Here is a 12,621-nt window from a genome sequence, read left to right on the forward strand (position 1 = left end):
AAATGAGTGCAATGGTACAATAGTCTGAACATTCTTTGGCACTGCCTTTCTTTGGAATTGGAATGTAAACTGATCTTTTCCAATCCTGTGGCCACTGTTGAGTTTTTCAAATTTGCTGGCAAATTGAGTGTAGCACTTTTACTGCATTGTCTCTTAAGATTTTGAATAGCTCAGCTGGAATACTGTCAACCTCCACTAGCTTTGTTGTTGCTCAGCTTTTCTAAGGCCCATTTCACTTCACATTCTAGGATGTTTGGCTCGAGGTCAGTGACCACATCATCGTGGTTATCAGGGATGTTAAGCTCATTCTTGTATAGTTCTTCTGTGTAATTTTGCCATCTCTTCTTAATCTCTTCTGCCTCTGTTAGGTCCCTGCCATTTTGGTCCTTTATCATGCCCATTCATGATGTGCTCGGAGTCATCACTATTCAAGAGAATAGTTGGTGAATAGATAATAGTATGAGGGTGAGGTAACATCTTCAGCAAAGTTTGGGGGATATCAGTGTTCTGTTTATAAAGGCTTTGTGTGGTCAGTAGCTCTTGTGATGAGTCAGGTGTGGGTGTGTCAAGTGAGGGTCTTGTGATGAGTCTTGTGATGGGTCACGTGTGGGTGTGTCAAGCAACCACCCCACCACACACAAAAGAAGCTGTGTCCAGACCCACTTCAGAAGGGCCAGTACACACTGCAGAACCACAACACTAAGAAAAGTAGAAGAGAAACAGCTGTTTGATGTCTTTCTCAGTAATGGCTATCCAAAAACCTTCATATTCAGACCCACAGCACCCAAACCACAACACAACACACAGCCAACCACCATGCAAAAACAAACCCTACCATACACAAAGGGGGTGTCAGAAATGACAGCAAGAATTCTCCAACCTCTAGGAATAGCAATAGTCCACAAATCCACAGCCACACTCCACCAGGAATTATCCAGAACCAAAGACAAGATACAGAAGGATGAGAGAAACAAGGTAATCTATAAAATCAACTGTAATGATTGCAGCCAATTTTACATGGGACAAACATTCTGTCAGTTAAAAACCAGGATCCATGAACACTGGTTGGCAGTCAAACACCACGATCCCAAATCCTTAATCTCTACACACACTGACACCACAGGTTCAATTGGAACAACACAAAAATCATCAGCCATGCTACCACCCACCAAGCTCGTGAGTTCATCAAAGCTTGGCACTCCACAAGCAATTCCATCAACAGACACATTGACCTACAACCAGCCTAAGAACCCCTCAGAATCTAAATCAACTGCATAGCCAACCATAGAGTCTCAAACCCACACACACACCCCAGCACATCTACCAATGACCCTCACCTGATGTAACCTCTGCATCTCAAGACCCATCACAAGACTTTCACTGATGACTTACACCTGACCTATCACAAAACCCATTATAAGACGCTCGCTTGACACAGCCATACTTGACCCTTCACATGATGCATCACAAGATCCTCACTTGACACACCCACATCTACTGACCACACAAAGCCCTTATAAACAGAAGAACATTGACAGTGACATCCCCTAAACTCCACTGAAGATGTTACCTAGCCTGGTAATGAAATGTTCAGAAACCAACCCACAAGCTCAGAGAACAAACCTTCACCCTCATCCTACACCCGAGCTACAGATATTTGCCACTATTGCAAATAAAAAAAAGTCTTAGCTTTCCTGACAAAAGTATCCCACTTTGTTCCATGATAAGACAGAGGAGAATACTTTGTGCCCTCTTCATCATGCAGAGTCATCTGACAGGGCCTGGAAAGCACACCTGTCATGGCACCTGCCCTTTAGAATAATCTTCAGAAGGTAGAGAGCAACCCAATTCTGCAAGCTTTGAAATAATAATTGAAAATGTATGGTGCACAGAATGCTGTTACCTTCCCCCTGAATGGTACCTATTTATCAACTTGCATTTACATGTTTTTGAAGTCTAGGTGGGCAGGAACTGAGACAGGAATGGGAGCTCACCCTATTGCTCACCAGGTTCACCTAGTGCACCAGTTGCGCCCCTTTTTGGACCAAGATGCCCTATGCACGGTTACTCATGCCCTCGTCACCTCTCGCCTGGACTACTGCAATGCTCTTTACATGGGGCTGCCCTTGAAGAGCACCCAGAGGCTTCAACTGCTGCAAAATGCGGCCGCACGGGTGCTCATGGGAGTATCTCGGTACTCCCATGTTACACCACTCCTGCGCGCACTGCATTGGCTTCTGGTTGCCCTCTGGGTGCGATTCAAGGTGCTGGTAATAACCTTTAAAGCCCTACATGGCTTAGGCCCAGGGTACTTGCGAGACCACCTGCTGCCATTGTCAACATCCCATCTCCTGGTTCGCTCCCACAGAGTCGGCCTCCTCAGGGTGCCGTCAGCCAGGCAATGCTGGCTGGCGACCCCAAGGGGGAGAGCCTTCTCTGTGGGCGTGCCGACCCTCTGGAACGAATTACCCCCAGAGCTGTGGATGACCCCTGACCTTCGGTCCTTCCGCCATGACCTGAAGACTTGGTTGTTCCAACAAGAGGGTCTGGACTGACTACGGTTTTTAACTAGGTTTTTACTGGGTTTTTTAAATTGTCACATAATTATTGTATTTATTGTTTAATTCTTTTTTAAAACTTTTCATCCTATGTTTTTTAATTTTTATTGTTGTGAGCCGCCCTGAGTCTTCAGGGAGAAGGGCGGCATATAAATTTCAATAAATAAAAAAATAAAAATAAAATAAATATTGCATGGCACTTGAGTGCTGAACCCAGACTGTCAGATTCCCAGCTTAGGAGGCTCAGCATCTTTAACTGCTGAGGCATCATGCCCTCTTGAGTATCCTTTTGGTACTAACTAGTTTTTAATTGCATGCTGCTCAGAACCAGTGACGAGTTGGTCCACTTTTAAAAACTAAATTATAAGCTGAAAAGAAAGGGATGGGTAAGAAGGATTGCTCTCAGGCTTATCCTAAAAATTAGCCTAGGTTCATAAGGGACTGTTTGCCTGCTGAATTTAACCCTGGCAAATAGTCTGATGTAATGTGTTGCCAAATTGGATTTTGAGAGGAGATGCTTTGAGAGGAACATCAGATTTAATGTGTAGCCAACAATGGGTTTTGAATCAGTGATGATCTGGTACTAAACATGATTAAGTTATCATGGGAAATGCTTGTGATCCCAGAGAGGATTGTTGAAATTGCTCAATAATTAAAAAGACTGTCCTGAATCTTTCATCATATAATATTACAGGGTGATACTCAATCATAGCAGGCAAGAAAATTATCTTCTCCATCCATATTGTCTATATCAGGTGTAAAAGTATTTACAGCAAGGGCTGTGCCTTTGATGGCAAGCCAAGAGAAGGAAGGAAGGAAGGAAGGAAGGAAGGAAGGAAGGAAGGAAGGAAGGAAGGAAGGAAGGAAGGAAGGAAGGAAGGAAGGAAAATGTAAATTTAGTAAAAGTAAATTTTGGAGGACTTTTGAGGCCATATGGACCGAGACTATTCCATAATACATATAATTTTCATCACAATCTCCTCCTGGGCCTTTTAACACCTTGACTGGCCATAAATAGGCAATTATGCTTTAACTCATGAAAATAAACTGATTCTCCTGCTAATACTATTAAACTCAAGAAATGATCCCACAAATTTACCTATTCTTCCTCTAACTCAAGTCCAATGTGAAAGGATCCAGGTTCTCTTGGTGGCTCTGGAATGTGTAACTTGTGCAATGACTCAAATATTCCAGGTAGCTTGGCAGAAGCAGATGTTTGAGCTTAGATAATTTTGGCTAAAAATTCCTGGCAGTGCAGATGGCCAGTGGAGGTGATGAGATCATTGCTACCCATATTTCAGAGCATGCAAAGTCTCCTGCTAAGATATGAACCGATTACATATATGGCTTCATCCTGTTCCCATTGATGTCAAAGGAGAACCTTGCAGATGGCTTGCCAGTGTTTGTGCTCATTCAGCATGTTACTTCATGGCACTCAAATCTTTTTCCATTATACACTCTCATCTTTCATAGTTTATAACTTGGATACAAATATACCCTTGGCAAATACTCTCAAGCCTGAAGGCAAGAGGAGAGATATGCTCTTGGATATTTTTTTTCCTATGCATAGTAAGAAAATGCATGACTTTATTTTTAAAAAAAAATAAAATTTGGATATTTACCAGTTCTTTGGGATATTTTTTAAAAAAAGTTATTCATATAAATAATGGATTAATTTTTCCATTAATATAAAGAAAGATCATGTTACTATTTAACAGAACATAAAAAGCATTATTTAAGAATGCAAAAAGAATGCCACTATATATTGACACAGTTCTAACCAAATTAAAATGCTCTGTGCTGTTTTCAGGATGTGAAGAAGGACATCCTTTTAATCTTAATCTTGCCAAAAACTACATCTTTGGATTCCCATGTAATATGCTTAGAAGAATCAATTCCACATAGCCACTTTCCTTTTTGACTTTCTATATGAATAATATATAGTGATTTTGTTTTCAAAAATAAGTTTCATTTCTGACTTTAAAGGGTGATGCAGATAGATAATTTCAGATTCTGGATATAAATGCCTTAAAAGTCCATAAAATAACAATAGTACTTGTACATCACTCCACAGTGCTTTATGAGCAGTTTATAAATGTCAACATATTGGCCCCAGCTATCTGGGTCTTCATTTTACTGACTTCGGAAGGATGGAAGGCTGAGTCAACCTTGAGTTGATGAGAGTCGAACTGGCTATGGGCAGAGTTTGCCTGCAATACTGCATTCTAACCACCATGCCACCATGTCTCCTGCAGATCTTCCCAACACAAGACCCAGGAAGTGTAGGTGCAACAATATGACCTGCTGATTAATATAATGGGAGTTCAAATCCTATTTTCTTTTCCAGAATTAACACAACTTGTCTAAAATGCAACATGACAATTTTCATCTGCAATCAATTGAAGTATATATACAGGCAATCCTTGACTTACAACTATTTAATGACAGTTTGAAGTTACGACAACATTGAAAAAATGATTTATAATTCGTTTTCATGCTTATGATTATCACAGTGTCCATGTAGTCATGTGATCAAAAATTGGTTGCTTGGCAACCAGCATGTATTTACAATGGTTGCAGCATCCTGAGGTTTATATGATTGCCATTTCTAAACTTCCAAGGATGCTTACAATAAGCAAAAGTCATAAAGGTATATGCAACTCACTTAATGACTGCATTGCTTAGTGACAGAGGTTCAGCTCTCAATTGTGATTATAAATCAAGAACAATCTGTAAAATCCACTGAAATCTGCTCCATCTAGACAACCATACACTATCTGAAAAAAACCCTAACATTTTATATCCCCACTGATGCCATCATACAAACCAAAAAGAAAGCACAACTACAATTTTTATCCATTGAGATCTGAAAACTCATTAAAACATTCATATTCAAAGAGCTGCTTCTTAGCAAAATGATAAAAAGAAAACCAGCTTTTCTTTTCTTGTACTTTTACCTTTAAAGATGATATATGTGGGCCTTGGGAAAGGCAGCCTAAGAAGCATCAGACTGTCAAAACCCTAAAATGCCAAACTTGGCCAAACATTTATCTTTGTAACATCTCTTCCAAGAATCCATTGAAAAGTATGGCCCAATGCCTAGTGAACATTTTCTTTGTTCTCAGTCAAATTTTGCCCCCGGATAGACAGTGGATGAGTTCCAGCCACTGCAAACATTCTATCCACCCCTTAACAAAATGGAATGGTAAGAGTTGTCCAAATTTTCATACTTAATAATTATCTGCCCCTTAAGTCAGCAGAAAACCATGCAAATGGCACTTGTTATCAACAGTGTTCCATTCCCACCTCAAGACCATGGATAAAGAAACCATGAAACTTTAAAAAACATGGAAACTTTAAAAAATACTTTACCCATTCATTAAAACCTATCTCCCATTTTGTTCCAGCATAAAATAACAAAATAACAAAAGCAAACCATATCAGAATCCATTGGAGTTTGGCAGCTATAATAAATTTGAATAAATAATTACATGAACTGACTGTATATACTAAGGTATGGCCTTTTTTAAGCAGATGTCGATATACAAAACTGGGTAATGGAACCATGGATATCAATGGTTACCTGCATCGGTTCCACCAAAGTTAGTCTTGAATCCTAAAGGACTGACCATATGATTCCATCAGTTTTCCAAGGTTATAAAATCAATGTTTAAACCAATGTTTCTGAACATGGCCATTTGAAGAGGTGTGGAGTTCAACTCCAAAAGGTTCCTAGCCAGCATGGGCATTGAATTCTACACCTCTTCAAATGGCCAAGATTGAAAAACACTGGTTTATAATCCTATTACCTATTATCTGTATTACTCCACAAATCATGCTTACCAAAAATTGTAGCTTGATGTAGACATGATCATTTTTTGGCCATTTAGATGCCACACTATCTTTTGCTTGTATTTTTTGACTACTGGAGGCTTCTGGGAGGCAATACTGGTTGATGCAGTATCACAGGGGGGTAGATTGTTATAGATTTTAGGCAATATTTCTCAACCTCAGCCACTTTAAGATGTGGAGTTCAGCTTGCAGAATGTGGACTTCAGCTCACAGAATCTGCAGAGTCTCATGCTGGCTGACGAATGCATAGTTGATCTATGTCTTAAATTGACTGAGGTTGAGAAACATTGGATTAGATTTTTTTTTGCTTAGCCTGTTAAGTTTTTAACTGTTTGTGACCATGCTATCTGCAGCTCTAGTGTGGCTACTACAACAAATAATTTGTTGCTACTCTTTGTTCCTCTGTTATTTGCAGAGCTTAATTTGTTTTAAAACAGGAGTAAACAGCTTTTAGCATGAAGGGCAGCATTCTCTTGGGAGCTGTTGTTCAAGGTTGTACAGCGAGCAGGATTGAAGCAAGCTGTGGATGGAGATGGAGCCAAAAATAACTGGCTCTTTCTTCATCTAGCTTTCCTTTTCTCTTTCAGACACCCAATTTTGTCTTCTCCCAAACAAGCAGTAGGCTTCAACACAGAGTAATTGAGTTCCCCCTGGAGGTGTGATCTGATTTTTTGCAGGAGAAGGGTTCAAATCACACCAAGGGCACACAAAATTAATCTGAGGACCACAAGCTCTTTTACAGCTGCAAGTTGTTTTAAACGCCTACAAGCTGCTCTGAATGCTTCTGGAGAAACATTTCACAAGCCTTAAAAAAGAACACTGTCCTTTACAAAAGCTGGAAGACTCCTCAGCACACATGCAGAGGCTTGTCTTTTCTTTTACAAACAAGGAAACCCATGTGAAATTGCATTGTGGTTTCAAGAAAGCGGTTTGCTCAAAACATGACTGAATCCAAATGCAAAGATTTGCAAAGCTCTACACAGGTCAAAATCTTGAGGACAGTAGACAGGACATTGCAATTAAGACTTCTTTTTCATTGGATGCAAGTCCTTAGGGCAGAGCTTCAGCCACAGTGCCATCCCCATCATCTTGCTAAATGTGAGAGATCCACTCAATGGACACCATTTTCTACTATTTTTTGTTGTTAAGGAATCAGCACAGGCAGATTTAGATTGAGAGAGGCCTGTTGCTGCCAGCCTCATAAGGTGGCACTTTTGAACTGGGCCATTAAGTTAGACACACAGGCAATTAGGAATAGCATAGTTGTAACTTTGAAGTTGTGACAGCCTAAGAGCAGCAAAGAGATTGGTGAGTTGGCTGCTTTCACAATAACTCTATTTCTACTTTTCCTTCCCTGAAAAACTTTCAGGAAAGCAGGGGTGGGTTGGGTGGGTGGAAGCATTGCTTGGAGAGATTTTAGAAAATGTATGAAAATTACAGTCCTTGCCTTCTGCTGACAGAATATCAAAGCTCTGCTCTGCTCTTCAAACCCCTCTTGTTCCTAGAAACACATCATTTCCCACACAATAGAAACATTATGGTGGTGAGGGGGAGGGGAGAGATACTGATGGGATGAGAATCATTTAAGAATTAGGATTTTGGTGTGGACTTTGAGAGACTAATGGCTCTACCACAGAGATGAAGAAAGTTTGAGTATATAGTGACAATATCCTGAGGAGACACTTTGAATCCAGCTCCAATTACAGCCTTCTAGGAGTGGAGGAGAAAACAAAACAGCTCCCATTAAACTCCTCTCTTGCAAGTGACCCAGCTGTTCTAATAAGCTGCAGAGTAGCCTTCTCCAACAGGTGCCCTCCAGATTAATTGAAATTGCCTTTCTCTGCTAGGAATTCTAACAGGTGCCATCAAGCATTTTTGGAGGATGCTACATTAAACATGAAGTAAATCCCCTGCCCAACGTTTCATATTAGAGAGGCGTGAATAAAGTCAGAATGTGAATCTTGTTAATCTTAAATTTCAGTGGTAATTTATCATTTAAAACAAAAATACCCTTGGCATTTCAGTGCCCCAAGCTCAGGAACATAGTCAGGTTTTAAAATATCTTTCAGTGTGTTCAATGTTAAAATATTTTACTTCATTCTGTATTAGTAGGTTGACTTTGAATGTTCTTTTCCTTTAATTGTAGTCTTTAGTTTCTTTTAATTACCTCTAACGTCCAGTTTTCAAATCTCTTATCTTATGGTTTTTAAAGAATTCAAAACAAGAATTTTACCATAGGAAGGATTCTTTATAATTAATTCCAAAATCTTTTTTCAAATTTAACTGGACACTTAGTCCAATTGTAACATTTTAAAGTCAAACTTGTAACCAACCTTTTGCTGTTGATCACAGAAAAAAAAATGCCCTTAAACTTGTATTTAAAGCTTTTTTCACTAAGGATTGAAGGAAACTTCCCTGGTGCTATAAAACATGGCAATTCAAAGGTTCCTATTATTTGAAAAGCAGTTGACAAGCAACTTCTGAAACTGATTTTTTATAAAAAGGTATGTGAACCCAGCATCCATTTAGACATGGTGGCCATGGTTTGAGCAAGATGGCTATTTCCTCATCTCCCAGAGCTCCAATCCTACCTGAGATTGCTTTATTGTGGTCTCTTTGCAAGGAGCAACTGCTTAGAATACTTGTGGGCAATCTCAAGTCTTGTCCTTGTTTGGGGAGGAATTATGAAGAGTCAGTTTTCCTGCCAGCTCTTCTATCCACTGCGGTCATCAGCTCTACTTTTAGTGGAGCTGTCTTCTATTGTCATTTCTTCCACAGAAGTTGAGATTGCTGCCTGTTTTCTATTCATACAAGGAGTTGTAAGAATATCTAGATTCTTACATAATTATTTTCACACGAAACCACCTGCATTTGTGTGATAAACTGGAACATTATAATCCATATTTATACCAATTCTGAAATGTTAAGTGCAATCTAGAGGAAAACATTTGTGTTTAAAGGTCTTCAGTGCTTGCTTTGTTTTCAGATGATTCATATGATGCTAGCTAGAGAAGAAAAACACAAACTTAGGAACACACTGAACCTCACTAGAAGTGCTGCTCAAAAAGATGGAATTATGATAATTTTGAAAAACACAGATCAGGATGCAGATTAACTCATTAATAAGTTTCAACAGAAATCTTAGTAACTCTAACCCACGCTGAGAATTCTGGGAGTTGAAATCTGGGCATCTGGAGGAAAACTTAGAGAAGACTGTACTAGTTACAGAATGACAGATATACAAAACAACCACTTCATAAACGCATGGTGTAACATAGGAGAATGAACCCATCAGGACAAGATTCAGCAGTCCATCTGCATTTAAAAAACAAAGGCCACTCTTTCGAAGACAGCAAAATCCACCTTTTGGATGGAGAGGACCGCAGGTTTGAAAGAGGGCTCAAAGAGGCCATCTATGTCAAAACTGAACAGCCCTCTCTCAACAGAGGGGGAAGGGTGCAACATCATCTATCTCCAGTCTACGACACAGTCCTTTCAACAGTTCCACGCACACTTGCACTGATCAGGTGACCCTGCCAACATAGATAAACCTCCAGGTGGCTTCAACAACTCTCTAAAAGAATATAAATGACCAGCTGTCTACAAGAAGTATAAATTGTTTCATTCCCCACCATCCAGTCAGAGCTGAAGAAGCGAAACATCTTCAAAGAAAAACAAAGTCCAGTTGCCTTGTGAAAAAGCATCTTTGGGATAACTGTGACCTGGATGACTGAGAATCTTCATAGACATTCTTAGTTCTAGGTTGCTTCTCTCCTTGATTAGTTTCCATCTATTGCAGACATGTCAAACACAAGGCCCGGGGGCCGGATCCAGCCCGTGAAGTGGTTTCATGTGGCCCGCGAAGCCATCCTGGAAACAGTGAGGGAACGGCCCCCACTGCCTTGGCCCTGGCCCAGAGACCCTCCTCCTGCCAGAGACCCTCAGATCTGTCCCACTCCTGCCCAGGCCCCCATAGGCCCCCTTGATGCAAACGATGTAGAGCTGGCCACGCCTACCCAGTAGGCCATACGCACTCTAGCCACGCCCACCCAGTAGGCCACGCCCACCCTGGCCATACCCACCCGGCCCCCTGAGGGCAACCGCAATGCTGATGCGGCCCTCAGTGAAATTGAGTTTGACACCCCTGTTCTATTGCTTCCTGTTCTATCTTCAGATGCACTGGAAAAAAGACTGACCCCTTCTTTGTGGCAGTCCCATAGCTGCCAATAGTTAGCTCCTATTCTAAGGTCCAAGGCTTTTATTTAGGAAGAAACTATTCTTTTGTTACAGGGATCAGTTTATCTTGCAGCGTATCACAGAACCGCATTTAAAAGAACCAGGATTTGTTTACTGACCAAAACAAGCAGCTTTTGAAATGGACCAACAGTTGTGACCTTGTTGCTGAAATGTAATTTTTCTCAGGGCTGCTGTCAGGAATCAAGCTAGAGTGCACATTAAATCCACTTTTGAAAATACAAGCTATGTTTCCCAGTGTGTTAATAACTTGACCTCTTTGACAGGTCCTGCTGTGCATGGTGAAACTGTGTATTAACTCTCTTTTCCACTGCTGTCTTTGGTATTTAATCTCCACCAGGAATTTTAGAAGGTCAAAGTGCCCTTCTTTGAGGAATGCCATACAAGCAATAAAACAAGAACTATCTGCCAACTTTTTAAAAAGGTATTTTAAAATGAGAGGTAATGGCTTAGTTTTAGTCATAAAAGGAACAAGAGATGTAAACAAAGCACAATAGATGTACTGGAATAAATGTGCCAAACTCCATCCAGAACTGATATATAACCTGAGTGTAATTTGTTTCTTTCCACTCAAATACCCAATTAATTGGGATGCAACAAATGGATGCAGTAGAGTGTCACAAAGACCACTGGAAATAAAAGTGACCAGCCTTGGTGAACTTGTAAAAAACTAAAGTAAAAAAGAACTCAAATATGTACAGTGATACAAAGAATTTTAAAGACTAATATTCAACTGAAACCAGAAGTTTGGTTGTTGTTGTTGTTTCGGCTGGGACAGACATGAAAGATCAATTACACACACACACACACACATCTATCTATCTATCTATCTATCTATCGGATTCGACCCGCCAAACTGCCGACCTTCTGATCGACAAGCTCAGCGTCCTAACCCACTGAGCCACCGCGTCCCATTAGAGAGAGAGAGAGAGAGAGAGAGAGAGACTGATATGCATTTCAAACTTATTTGTTTTCATCAGTCAGCCATACCCTTCTGAGATTCGAACCTGGGCTGATTGCACATTAGGCAGTTGTTTTAACCTCTAGGCCACAAGCTCTATCTCACTTTGTTAGCTGAGAAGCAAGGGAGATATGTGTTAAATGCATATCAGTCTCCCTTTAATTCTTTGTTAGCAATCTAAAATTTACACAAATATGAGCTGTCACTGTTGTGACTACTGCCTGTGGATGGCCTTCGGTTAGGCCGAAACACAAGGTAATCTAAATAGTGAACAAGCATTTTATATATATATATATATATATATATATATATATATATATATATATATATATATATATATATATATATATATATATATATATATATATATATTTATATATATATATATATATATATATATATATATATATATATATATATATATATATATATATATATATATATATATATATATATATATATATATATATATATATATATATATATATATATATATATATATATATAAAATATATATATATGAGCCTTGGTGGAGCAGTGGGCTAATGCCTCCTTAAGTAACACCAGCTGCCTACAATTAGTGCATGTTCGAGTCCCACCAGGCTCAAGGTTGACTCAGCCTTCCATCCTTCCGAGGTAGGTAAAATGAGGACCCAGATTGTTGGGGGCAATTAAGCTGACTTTGTAATAATGCCGCTTGGGTGTGTGTGTGTGTGTGTGTGTGAAAGCCCTAATAAGCAGGCATATACATAGAATGAAGGCTACTGCTAAGCTTGTAAGCCGCCCTGAGTCTTCGGAGAAGGGCGGGATATAAATGGAATTAAAATAAATATATATATATATATATATATATATATATATATATATATATATATATATATATATATATATATATATATATATATATATATATATATATATATATATATATATATATATATATATATATATATATATATATATATATATATATATATATATAATTACTGCTGTGAG

This window comes from Vipera berus, assembly GCF_964194415.1.
Source record: "Vipera berus genome assembly, chromosome: Z".
Taxonomy (NCBI): Eukaryota; Metazoa; Chordata; class Lepidosauria; order Squamata; family Viperidae; genus Vipera; species Vipera berus.